We start from the raw sequence: 13,795 nt of genomic DNA on the forward strand, positions 1-13,795 counted from the left end.
CATGGAGGTGTGAGAAATCAAAATGTCTGTAGCCAGAGGATTTCTAAACAGAACCGAATTCTCAACTGCAAACGTTGAAAAGTGATGCTATTCTATCAATTTTCTCTTTCACTTCAAAGAGGATGCTATCCGATCAGCCAACATCAGCGCAGCAGAAAAGAGGTCTGAGGAAACATAGCTAACATTACCAGGGCAGCAGGTAGCCTGGCGAATAGGAGCGTTGGGCCTGTAACCGAAAGTGTGCTGGGTCGAATCCCCGAGCTGACAAGGTAAAAATCTGTCTTCCTGGGCAAGGCAGTTAACCCACTGTTCCCGACATGGATGTGGCAGCCCTCCGCACCTCTCTGATTCAGAGGGGTTGGGTAAAATACTGCAGGCACATTTCAGTTGAATGCATTCAGTTGTACAGCTGACTAGGTATCCCCCTTTCCCTAGCTAGCTTTTATAATACGCTGGCTAGACATTCCGAAGCATATCAATGTAATTAGACAACTGCTATCTGGCGATGTCATTGGTAACTTTGCAAGCTGATGTTAGCCTAGTTAGGTTACATTAGCTAACCGTTAGCTAGCTAGCTAACTAACTACCGCAGAGACTAACGTGACTGTGTTCTATTTAGAGTCCAATCCCATCAACATCTGCAGAGGCATCAATATCAAGCTCAGCATGAGGAACTCGTGTAAGTCACCTTCTAAAATCTAATAAATATTTCCATGACTCCAAGATGAGCAAATAATCAGTGGAGCTTAACATGGTCCGTGTCTTGTGTGTTTACAAGTAGGCTACAACCTCTACTGTAGTTCTCTCTGTATTATGGAGTCTTAGTTGATTGGTCCTGTCTAAATTTGAAAAAATATAGGTATTAGTAAGGAGGGGATGGTGTGGGTAACTGACTGGTGTCTGTTGGGGGTCGGTATTGTGTGTGAAGGTTAGTATGCATGATCTATTGACACGAGGGGGGTGGGTGGATATAGTATGTTGTTTGAGTGTGCATTGATAGGGGCTAAGTAGTAAAATGTTGGCTAATCAATGACTACTGTGTCCTACAGACTGATCCTGCTACTCATGAAGATGACCTTGACACCAGCTTTAGTGGTACACAGCCTGTAGACCCCTCTGAGAAAACAAAATAACCAATGCACTGTCAACAAGGCAACTGCTCCTCAAACTTTCCACACCCTTGCAGTCAGTTCCTTGGCATGGGGGGAAAGGGGCTGTTAGTATACTCTTCTAGCCTATTCACTCCATTGGTGGCAGTGCTTGTCCACTCAACAGCACAACTGGAGGTGCTCATACACAAAAATACACAACTCTACTGTCTGCAAGTCCAGCCCCCCTCAAACTTTTCCCATCTTTGCTAACAGCCTGAGGCAAAATTATTGACTCTTGAGTGTCACAAAACATATACCAGTATCCTTTTTAGTTTACCGATGAACATGGTTTATTGTATGGTTACACATCCTCATGATCATTCTTCATGTTTTACACATCCTCATGATCAGTGTTCATGTTTTACACATCCTCATGATCAGTCTTCGTGTTTTACACATCCTCATGATCAGTCTTCATGTTTTACACATCCTCATGATCAGTCTTCGTGTTTTACACATCCTCATGATCAGTGTTCATGTTTTACACATCCTCATGATCAGTCTTCGTGTTTTACACATCCTCATGATCAGTCTTCATGTTTCACACATCCTCATGATCAGTCTTCATGTTTCACACATCCTCATGATCAGTCTTCGTGTTTTACACATCCTCATGATCAGTCTTCGTGTTTTACACATCCTCATGATCAGTCTTAATGTTTTACACATCCTCATGATCAGTCTTCGTGTTTTACACATCCTCATGATCAGTCTTCGTGTTTTACACATCTTCATGATCAGTCTTCATGTTTTACACATCTTCATGATCAGTCTTCATGTTTTACACATCTTCATGATCAGTCTTCATGTTTTACACATCCTCATGGTCAGTCTTCATGTTTTACACATCTTCATGATCAGTCTTCATGTTTTACACATCTTCATGATCAGTCTTCATGTTTTACACATCTTCATGATCAGTCTTCGTGTTTTACACATCCTCATGATCAGTCTTCATGTTTTACACATCTTCATGATCAGTCTTCATGTTTTACACATCTTCATGATCAGTCTTCATGTTTTACACATCTTCATGATCAGTCTTCGTGTTTTACACATCCTCATGATCAGTCTTCATGTTTTACACATCTTCATGATCAGTCTTCATGTTTTACACATCTTCATGATCAGTCTTCGTGTTTTACACATCCTCATGATCAGTCTTCATGTTTTACACATCCTCATGATCAGTCTTCATGTTTTACACATCCTCATGATCAGTCTTCGTGTTTTTCCAGGACGCTTGCAGTGCAAACATATCTTCTGCAAGAAGTCAAAGCAGTGGGTGAAGAAAGTGTAGGAGAAGTTTGTCCACCTGGATGTGGAGTGCAGAATGGACCAGACAGTTGTCTACGAGGAGACAAAATCTCAGCCCCCCAAATCCAACATCCCTGTCAACATCGCCACAGCGCCAAAGCTTACTAAACCAGCTGCCATTACCCACACAAGAAGAGGTTCACCAGCTGAAGAACATTCTGGAACTTGCCTGGAACATTCAGCCAACAACATCCATATTCACCTAGACTGATGTTGTAGTATAATATAGAATGCCTTCTATGCTTACATCTGCATTGTGATATACGGTGCATTCGGAAAGTATTCAGACCCCTTGACCTTTTCCACATTTTGTTACGTTACAGCCTCATTCTAAAATTAATTTGAAAAAAAAATGTTTTGCAAATGTGTTGAACATTTAAAAAACTGAAATATGAGATTTACATAAGTATTCAGACCCTTTACTCAGTACTTTGTTGAAGCACCTTTGGCAGCGATTACAGCCTCAAGTCTTCTTGGGTATGACGCTACAAGCTTGGTACACCTGTATTCGGGGAGTTCCTCCCATTCTTCTCTACAGACCCATCAATTAAATGTATTCATGAAGCCCTTTTTACATCAGCAGATGTAACAAAGTGCTATCCAGAAACCCAGCCTAAAACCCCAAACAGCAAGGAATGCAGATGTAGAAGCACGGTGGCTAGGAAAAACTCTAGAAAGGCAGAAACCTAGGAAGAAACCTAGAGAGGAACTGGGCTCTAAGGGGTGCCCAGTCCTCTTCTGGCTGTGCCGGGTGGAGATCCTCTAAAGCTCTGCCATGTTGGATGGGGAGCATCGCTGCACAGCTATAATCAGACCTCTCCAGAGATGTTAGATTGTGTTCAAGTCTGGGCTCTTGCTGGGCCACTCAAGGACATTCAGAGACTTGTCCCGAAGCCAGTTCTGCGTTGTCTTGGCTATGTGCTTAGGGTCGTTGTCCTGTTGGAAGGTCAACCTTCGCCCCAGTCTGAGGTCCTGAGCGCTCTGGAGCAGGTTTTCATCAAGGATCTCTCTGTACTTTGCTCTGTTCATCTTTCCCTCGATCCTGACTATTCTCCCAGTCCATGCCACTGAAAAACATCCCCACAGCATGATGCTGCCACCACCATGCTTCACCATAGGGATGGTGCCAGGTTTCCTCCAGATGTGACGTTTGGCATTCAGGCCAAAGAGTTATCAGACCAGAGAATCATGTTTCTGATGGTCTGGGAGTCCTTTAGGTGCCTTTTGGCAAACTCCAAGCGGGCTGTCATGGGCCTTTTACTGAGGATTGGCTTGCGTCTGGCCACTACCATAAAACCTGATTGGTGGAGTGCTGCAGAGATGATCGTCCTTTTGGAAGGTTCTCCCATCTCCACAGAGAAACTCTGGAGCTCTGTCAGAGCGACCATCAGGTTCTTGGACACCTCCCTGACCAAGGCCCTTCTCCCCTCAATTTGGCCAGATGGCCAGCTCTAGGAAGAGTCTTGGTGTAGTCTTTACAAATATAGGGATAATGAGTCAACCTAGATATCCTACAACGTCCTGGCAGATAGGAACACCATTGAGACATGTTCAATAGCTCTAATGAACAAGGACCGTCATATCTACTCACTTGATCACCTGATCGTGCAATCTGCAAAACATAAATACCATAGTAATTGCTTCAATACATGAATCCATTCATTTTTAGATCAGACAGCAGACTCAATCAACCAATGATGCCATTGGTTGAACTCTCCCAATGCTAAAATGACAAAATACAGCTATAATGCATAGTTATGTCTGAAACATCCTCTCATAATTATGTAGGGAGACTGGAAAAACACCCCAAATAGTGTCTAACGGTGAAGGTTCCCTTTAACGTGGCCATTATATCTATTCAGTGACAGACACATATCAAGACACAATTTGATGATCAGGGATGGGCGATTGGTCATAAACAAACATAAATGTTAGTAGTTCTTGCAAAATGAGTTACCAGTAAGTCATACTATTCACTGACCAACACCGGGCTTTTACTTAGTCTCTGTGTTATCTGAGGTTTCATAACGAATCATAATGTCCTTAATAAATCTGCTTCAATGTGCAACAACAACATGTCTCCCCATGGCCCATGCTGTCTAGTTGGGAGTGAAAACTGCAGTTTTCCCTCTGGTGAGAGAGAACACTCATCTCTCTATAACCCCCAGCACAATCATAATGAAGAGACAGAATAACCAAGTAGACTATTCATTCAATGATGTCTTTCTGTGTGACACTCCTTCAGCCACAGCTGCTCCGTAACCTCCCTCTTCATTCACAGGCAGGCAGATGTATCATAAGCATTTCATTTAAGCGTTACTCAATACAGGTTAAGTGCTAAACACAACGGGGTGATGAATGTCTTTAATACATGCACGTCAGATTTAGAGCTTTAGAGATGGGATCGGCTTCCCCCTTGTCGGCAACACAGACAGGCTATTCCCATGAGAAAGCATATCTCTGGAATCAGGAAGTCTGAACAATGAGTTTGGGATCCTGCCCACATTAAGCCACACTCTGCCAATCCGATCCCCATCCAGTCCCAGGATGCATCCCAAATGGCACCCTATTCCTTAAATAGTGCACTACTTTTGACAAAATCCCTATGGCCCTGATCAAAAGTAATGTACTACATAGGGAAGAAGGTGCTATTTGGGACAGAGACCCAGTCCCATCCAGCCCTGAACAGTTTTCCCTGAGCAGAATGTCTTCCTTTAATCAAAGTCAGAATGGAAAAAGGACCTTGCGTGTCTCTGGGATATTTTTCCATTAACCATTTTGACACATGACTGACTGTGGGGGATTATTGTTTTTTGAAGAACTATTAACAGCTGTACATTTGCATTTTAATACAGTTCTCCTCAACTACTAATGCAATTTTGGTTCTTCAGCTTTGTGGCACCGCCTTGTTCCTGGAGCAATTCGGAGTAACAGCAGAAAGGCCCTCCGGCTTTAATCATTTTAATTGCCATGAAAAATTAGTTTCCATTAATCACTCCTGAATCTTCGCAACTGTGTTCCTCACCTGCCACCATTACTGCTCACCTCCAAATTGTTGCTCATCATTTCCTGGAAAGTTTGGGATTGGACGATGGTGGTGGCTAAATAACCACTGAATTTGAAATGGCAAATAAAGATGCACTTCAGGACACTTCCTCCTTCATAGACCTTTGTTCCTCAGGACTTTGTTTTTGTTCTAGGACTGAAACATCCTCAGGACATTTCCACTCAGAACAGATAAGACAATAAAGTTCACACTTGACTATATAGTGTTTGTTCATTAGTTGAGCTCATTTATCGGTTCAGGTAAAATTGTCCCAGAGCTAATTTGACAATTACTGAGAAGAGACATAAATATGCTCATGTTATGTTAAACCTAAATGTGTATTACTCTGTTTCCATCTCACTTCCTATTGGTTGCCAATGAGTCATCATCCATTGTCTGTGCCCTGAATGTCTGTGTGCTGAAGTCTCTGCCCTGAATGTCTGTGCGCTGAAGTCTCTGCCCTGATTGTCTGTGCGCTGAAGTCTCTGCCCTGATTGTCTGTGTGCTGAAGTCTCTCTGTGTTCTCTTATACTTGGTATTCAAGCCTCTTATTTTTGATATTCAGATGTAACATCTCCTTTGGTTTGAGTGAGGAACAGGATGAGAAATCATTGACCCCCGTCAGGAGAGAGAGAAAATAACCTTTTATTTGAAAGCATCATCAGGAGCAACTGCCATTTCTACTCCTGTTATTTCCCCGTACTACCGGTAAGGCAGCAGAAGGCTATAATGCATTTCTCATAGGAGCAGAAATTTCATATCAATTTTCCATGACATTTTCATGTGTAGATTGAAACGGGAATCAAAGTTCTGGTTGGTAGGTGTAATTTTGAGCATAGAACGTACATGCCAGACAGTGGATGGTTTGTAGCGCTATGTCAGTTCTTCAAAGTTGTCTGAATTTATTTCCGACATCTGTTTTTTTTTAAATCGGAATAAAATTCATACTAAGTAGTAGTTTAAATATAATCAAAGCAGTAGTTTTATAACATTTATTTTAAAAAGTAAAACTTAAATTACTATATTTAGATTTCGTGAGAAATAATAGAGTCAATTTGTTCTGTCTTGAGGCAATCGTTGTAGCTTGTCTAACTTTCTCTAACTCCTCCCTCCACTACCTCACCTCCCTCCTCCCTTCCTTCCTTCCTCCCTCCAAAATCCATTAAAACTAAATGAATAACTGTGTGACAGAGAGATAAAAGGTTAACCTCGCACTTAATAATAATAACCGTTTCCCAGAGGGAGCCAGAGTGCCTGACTTCCAGAGTGTTAGTCTTTCCTACCCGTTGTATGTTATTCTTATTAAAACTTCAATAACACCATCAAAAATATATTAATGAATACTGATTGTGTCTGAAAGAGAGAGCACAGCCTCAGGGCTTTGGAAGGAAGGTTGTCTGATTAAACCTTATAGTATTTTAATCTTGTTTAGATAAATTAATTACTTGGATAAGTACACACCCTTTATTCACCTCATCCAGCTCAGCCTCATATAGACTTCCTCATCTTTCAACCTTTTTATCAGAATTTTATCAGAATCTTGCCTTTATGATCAAATCCCGACCTCTCGAGTCTCGTCTAGCCTACATAGCTACAAACACAAATCCAACTGTGGCCTCTGAGAACCGAAAATCTAACAAAAAACAAACATTCTTCGAGACATTTTAAATTGTATTTTTGGATTTAAATGGGGATATCTGAGTTAAGCCTTGAGGTCATTATTCCTGGTCATTGGATCCGGTATAGGCAGATTAAATGTGTTCGCTTGTTTGTCTCTCCATCTCTCTCCATCTCCCTCTTTCTCTCCCTCTATCTCTCTCTCCCTCTATCTCTCTCTCTCTCTCCCCCCATCTCTATATCTCTCTCTCCATCTATTTCTCTCCATCTCTCTCTCTCTCTCTCTCTCTCTCTATTTGTCTCTCTCTCTCCCCCATCTATCTCTCTCTCTCCCTCTCTCTCTATTTGTCTCTCTCTCTCCCCATCTCTATCTCTCTCTCTCCATCTATTTCTCTCCATTTTTCTCTCTCTCTCTCTCTCTATTTGTCTCTCTCTCTCCCCCATCTCTATCTCTCTCTCCATCTATCTCTCTCTCTCCCTCTCTCTCTCTATTTGTCTCTCTCTCTCCCCATCTCTATCTCTCTCTCTCTCCATCTATTTCTCTCCATCTATCTCTCCCTCTCTCTTCCTCTCTCTATCTGTCTCTCTCCCCCATCTCTATCTCTCTCTCTCTCTCCATCTATTTCTCTCCATCTATCTCTCCCTCTCTCTTCCCCTCTCTATCTGTCTCTCTCCCCCATCTCTATCTCTCTCTCTCTCCATCTATTTCTCTCCATCTATCTCTCTCCCCCATCTCTATCTCTCTCTCTCTCCATCTATTTCTCTCCATCTATCTCTCTCCCTCTCTCCCTCTCTCCCTCTCTCGCTCTCTCGCTCTCTCGCTCTCTCTCTCTGGGTTCTATTGACCAGGGTTAATGAAGTGTACTCCAGAGGAGGGCCACTTTGTGTGGGACGTCAATATAACCTGAGGGTTATGCTTCTATGTTTCATTATATTGTGAATGATATTTATATATATTAGAAGGATATGTATTATTTATGAATGCAGACAGATGCCCCTGTGGACGTGTTTATGTGGGTACAATTTAAACTGTACAGTTAATATTATATAAAGATGTATGATGTATATTACCTTGATATATACTGACATTTCAATGTATTAATTTATGCGCCTGGGGCTATAACATCAGTAAAACTAAAACAATATTACATTTACATTTATTGATGCATGATAATCTAGACAGTGGTGTAACTGAACCAAGGGCCAAATACAATCTGATCATGTTTTGTCCTCTATGCACGTTTTACAGGCAATGTACCTGTATTCGCGGAGACCACATTCATGGTAAAAGCTGCATATGTTAGCTCAATCGGAAATTGCCTTTAAACGTCCATCGCGCTATAACGTGAATCTGCCACGGCCCGGATTGAATCTAGGCCCAATGACAAGACACAGAGCAATATTCTTGTTCATAAATATATATTTTCATTAATCTCTTCAATCCTAAAATCTGATTGTCATTCGTTAAAAGCCAATTTGTGGTTATATTCAGGTATTGTAAATGTAATTGAACGGAGTTCACCATCTGGGCCAACAACAACCTTGAGAGTGACCTGACCGCTGCTTTAGATTGGCTAATTTCAAAGGGTCAGAGGTCCCTTCACAGTTGAGAGAGTGATCTATACACATTCTTATGCACGTTGGCATGAAGTGAATAACCTATTATGGCATCCACGAAAAGAGAATGATATACATAAGTGTTATCTGATGTTTTGGAGTGGACACTGAAGGCCATATTCTCTATATTTGAATCAATAAAATAAGCTATACCTTGTTTATTTTTTCATTTACAAATGGATCGAATTGAGAAGGCACCTGCTTTACCAGTTTCAATAGGCATAACACCACGAATATTAGGCCTACACACAATGAAAATGAGCCAAACATGTATTAATGCTGATTCCAGCCAAAGTAGAAATGGTGACTGACTCTTTTTTCTCCCTTTTGTCTCTGCTTGACGAGGTTATCAATTACAGAAATAATTGAGGGACGCATCGGGTTAAGAGAGAGAGAGAGAGAGAGAGAGAGAGAGAGAGAAAGAGTTGGTGGCAAGGGTAATATAGCTGTTTGGATTCTTAGAGCCATATGTACTGCAGCCTCACCTGTAATGGGATTACTGTAGCCACTGGTGGTGCTGTTACGGCTGGCGAAGGATCAATCGCAAAAAGGCAAGAGCATATTAAAAGGATTATAGATTAGCAATTAGATGTCTTCTCGCTGACTGGGGGTATGGAGTTCTGACTGGGTGTAGGGAGCTCTGACTGGAGGTAGAGAGTTCTGACTGGGTGTAGGGAGTTCTGACTGGGGGTAGGGAGTTCTGACTGGGTGTAGGGAGTTCTGACTGGGGGTAGAGAGTTCTGACTGGGTGTAGGGAGTTCTGACTGGGTGTAGGGAGTTCTGACTGGGTGTAGGGAGTTCTGACTGGGTGTAGGGAGTTCTGACTGGGGGTAGGGAGTTCTGACTGGGGGTAGAGAGTTCTGACTGGGTGTAGGGAGTTCTGACTGGGTGTAGGGAGTTCTGACTGGGGGTAGAGAGTTCTGACTGGGTGTAGGGAGTTCTGACTGGGTGTAGGGAGTTCTGACTGGGTGTAGGGAGTTCTGACTGGGGGTAGGGAGTTCTGACTGGGGGTAGAGAGTTCTGACTGGGTGTAGGGAGTTCTGACTGGGTGTAGGGAGTTCTGACTGGGGGTATAGAGTTCTGACGGGGGTATGGAGTCCTGACTGTGGGTATGGAGTTCTGACTGGGTGTATGGAGTTCTGACTGGGGGTATGGAGTTCTGACTGGGTGTATGGAGTTCTGACTGGGTGTAGTGAGTTCTGACTGGGTGTAGGGAGTTCTGACTGGGGGTATGGAGTTCTGACTGGGTGTATGGAGTTCTGACTGGGTGTAGGTTGTTCTGACTGGGGGTATGGAGTTATGACTGGGGGTATGGAGTTCTGACTGGGTGTAGAGAGTTCTGACTGGGGGTATGGAGTTCTGACTGGGGGTAGAGAGTTCTGACTGGGTGTAGAGAGTTCTGACTGGGGGTATGGAGTTCTGACTGGGTGTAGGGAGTTCTGACTGGGGGTATGGAGTTCTGACTGGGTGTAGAGAGTTCTGACTGGGGGTATGGAGTTCTGACTGGGTGTAGGGAGTTCTGACTGGGGGTAGAGAGTTCTGACTGGGGGTAGAGAGTTCTGACTGGGGGTAGAGAGTTCTGACTGGGTGTAGACAGATGTATTTTGACTCCTACCAGTGTATAGCTATGGCAGGCGCCTCTGCCTAGCTCTGTTCCTGCTGCCTAAAATAAGTTGGCTTCAGTTCAATTGATTGATCATATCATCAATACTTACTTCAAATCAAATTTTATTTGTCACATGCTTCATAAACAACAGTGAAATGCTTACTTACGAGTCCTTTTCCAACAACGTAGAGTGAAAATAATAGAATAAAAATTAAATAGTGACATGAGAAATAAATACAGAGTGAATAATGAATAACAATAACGAGTAAAAAATAACATGGCTACAAACAGAGAGTACCAGTACCGAGTCAATGTGCAGGGGTACGAGGTATTTGAGGTAGCTAGGGTTGGGTAGGTTACTTTCTAAATGTAATCCGTTAGTTACCTGTCCAAAATTGTAATCAGTAACGTAACTTTTGGATTACCCAAACTCAGTAAAGTGATCTGATTACATTCCGTTACTTTTAGATTACTTTCCCCTTAAGAGGCATTTGAAGAAGACAAAAATGTATGTTACCAATTGAACAACATCTATTGCAGGATCAATCAATGTTAAAGTTTACATAGCTGGCCGTATATGGATGTTAAATTTTACTTTATGGGTTGGTTATGTAGGCTTCTTCTAACCCATCACTTTCTACTACATATAATAATACGATTAAATTATATCTTTACATTAAAAACCAAAGTCTATCAGAATTCCAGTCATTCCAATAAATGTTATACCCCTTGATCTTCAAGAATAGGACTTGGAAATATGGAAGTATAGATTAACCTAATTGTTTTACCTGAGCATAACCCCAGAACGAAGGACTTATTAGCCAGCCCTACTCTGTTGTTTATGGTTTTGTTGTCATGGAGGACTGATTGGGCTTATTGGTTCGAGTTGAAAAAGAAATGCTGCTCTCATGGAATGGCATGCTTTGAGCACTACTGAAAAGTGCTATTTACATCTGCAAAATGAATACTATATGCTGCATTTCCTGTAGGCCTATTGTTCACCTTTTGTTTGGTGACACGTTGATATCTTGATAATATGCAGCTGTTTATAGGGAAAATACAGAGATGAAACAATAACAAATGGCCGCCCCGCCTATGTTTTGGCAAAAAGCTGAGGGATGGGCCTTGAGAAATGTAACCACATTCAGATTAATAGACAGAGCTATCGATGCAAGGACTGACCATCCATGATATCAAAAGTATTGTTTTAACCATGTTATGAGGCTATACAGTGTTTATTTACATTTACAATGTTTACAAACATTGAAGAAAAAAACAAGATTATATTTTGGGTTCTCATGGAGTGTGACAGTTGAAATATGCTCATGAGGAATTCACAAGTTATATTCTTCAAGAATCAATAGATATATATATATATTTATAAGTCCAAAAATGGATGTAGCAACTAAAGATTATAATTTTAAGTTCATCAAAAGGGTGCGTTTTTGAACATGTGTCCATTAGGCCTATGGATAAAAAAAGAAAATGTATCAGCATGAATTAGATGAAGCAATAAAAGCCCCACTTTTATTCCATAGGCTGGGATCTGCATTATGCAGCTGTTATTCCATAGGCTGGGATCTGCATTATGCAGCTGTTATTCCATAGGCTGGGATCTGCTTAAACTTGTTGAATTCAACCATGTTTGTATTCAAATACACATTTGGATTTGTGAACAGCCATCCACAACAACCACAATCCGTAAGGCGCCCATAGCTAATTGAGACAGCAGCTATGTGATTCACATCAATGCTCTATGTAGATGTAAATAATAAGTGGTATCCGTATCACCGTAGACTACACCACTGCTGTCATCCTTACCTCCAAAGTGCTTATTCAAGTTGGATAATCTTTGGATGCCGACAGCAGTCGCACCATTGGAAGACATAGCTTGGATTATATCCTACAAAAGGCTATTCCTGCTCTTTTCCCGCGATCCATCAAAATGCGTTTTTTTGGCAGAAATGCCTTCTCGAACATGTGAAATTTCATGTGCCTTAATAACAAACGTGGATGCCATCTGTAAATATGAATACAATTGCTAAATTACGAGCCTCGTTGGTTAAGCCACAGAAAAATATAGCAACCTTCCCACTAGCTATGATTGGCTGAGATAATGAGTGGGCTGGACATGCTGAGAGATGAGTTCGGATTGGTCTGCCATATAGAGGGCTTCTGTCTATTTGAGCTCGTCAGTCTGTGTTGGTAATCCTGTTGAACGCGTCTTCTAAAAAATGTTATTGTGTAGTGGAACTGCATAAGTGTTGCTCCCACTTTCTGGAGGACCGAGTTTTGAAATCAGTGGAATTAGAGTATGATAGTTAAAGAGATGGAGAAATCACCTGTCTCTGGATTACATCTTCAAACTAAGGGCAACCATGGTAGACATTCCTGACAGGGAGACGTGTCCATCATGCATGATGATGTATGCAGGTAAGATAGTCTAGCGTTAGCTAGCTACATTTTCAGATTTACAGGTTTCAAATTTTGACAGAAAGTGGTTTAATTTCAAGCTAAAGTGTACTGTTAGCTAGCTAATGAGAGCCTAATGTTAGCTAGCTAACATTGAACCTGGTTGGTTAGCTCCCAGCACTGTGGCATTGTTGGCACTGTTCATTGTTGTTTAACTAGCTAACGTTAGCTGGCTGGCTCGTTAGCTAACGTTACGTGATGTGTGTACAACACCCACTGATTATGGCCGGTGTCAGTAAACATCTGCAAAAAAGCGTAATGAAATTGTTGCCAGCAGAGCTGGTTAGGCTGTTTTCATGTTATCCAATCATCGGCCAGAGCGTCAAGTGTGCGAAATGAGATGGGTTAGGGCTAGGGACCTTTTTTTTCAATTTCCGCCTGACTGACGTGCCCAAAGTGTTATAGCCTGTTGCTCAGGCCCTGAAGCCAGGATATGCATATAATTGGTACCATTGGAAAGAAGACACGTTGACGTTTGTAGAAAATTTTAAATAACGTAGAAGACTATAACACAATATATATGGTAGGAGAAAATCCAAAGAAAAAACAACCGGAATTCTTTTTTTTGAGAGCCCATGCTCTTCCAATAGAACGTATAGGGATTTTTTTTTTATCTAACTCCCAGTATGCAATTAATATGGCTTCCACTGGGTGTCAGTAGTCTTTGTTCAAGGTTTCAGGCTTGTTTCTTCCAAAACGAGGAAGAAATACGAGTTTTACCACAGGAATACAGACTTGGAAATTTGTGTATGCTCGCGCAACGAAGAGGACACGCACCTGCTAATATTGTTTTCCTATTGAACATACTTCTTTCCGTATAAAATATTATAGTTTAATTACATTTTAGGGTATCTGAGTTTTAAATAGAAATGTATTTTAACTTGTTTTAACAAAGTTTAGCAGTAGCTTTTTGGATTCCTTTCTCTGCATGTTGAACGAGTGGCTTACTCAAATCGATGACTTTTTGGG

Source organism: Salvelinus fontinalis, chromosome 32 (genome assembly GCF_029448725.1).
Source record: "Salvelinus fontinalis isolate EN_2023a chromosome 32, ASM2944872v1, whole genome shotgun sequence".
In the NCBI taxonomy this organism is placed as follows: domain Eukaryota; kingdom Metazoa; phylum Chordata; class Actinopteri; order Salmoniformes; family Salmonidae; genus Salvelinus; species Salvelinus fontinalis.